Genomic DNA, 536 nt, shown 5'->3' on the forward strand with positions numbered 1-536 from the left:
TCTTTAATCAATTAACGTTATTTTTTTTATTAATTCTAACCAACATGCATATTTTACAGCAATAATTGCGTCTCCTGCGCTTTCATGCTGTCGTTTTGTCCTGTGAATATTAAATTTCTAGAGTCTGCAGAGAGCGAGTTCTTTCTATAGGAAGAGCATTTGTCAGTCATGTCCGTTTTCAATAATTCAAGAAAATATCCGTCTATTTTTGTGAATAAATGCTGCTAGTCCATACAAATATTTGGATTAACGTTTTTCATATGAAAATATATAATGCTCATTCATAAACATTATTTACGTTTGATGTGAAAACACCTGAAGGTATGTTTGAATATGAAGTCAATTGAAATTCATTCAAACACGGTATTTACCGAGTGAAAAGTATCAAAGTAATAATTGCTTTCAGAGTTATGTAGCATGTTCGTATTCTCTCTCCGCAATATCGTTACAAATAATGATTGTATAATAGTATATGAATTCTTTCTCCTTATAATCTTAACTTACGACAGACGGCCTAACCAGCGTTAATTAAAAAT

The sequence above is a fragment of the Penaeus chinensis genome, chromosome 9 (genome assembly GCF_019202785.1).
Source record: "Penaeus chinensis breed Huanghai No. 1 chromosome 9, ASM1920278v2, whole genome shotgun sequence".
In the NCBI taxonomy this organism is placed as follows: Eukaryota; Metazoa; Arthropoda; class Malacostraca; order Decapoda; family Penaeidae; genus Penaeus; species Penaeus chinensis.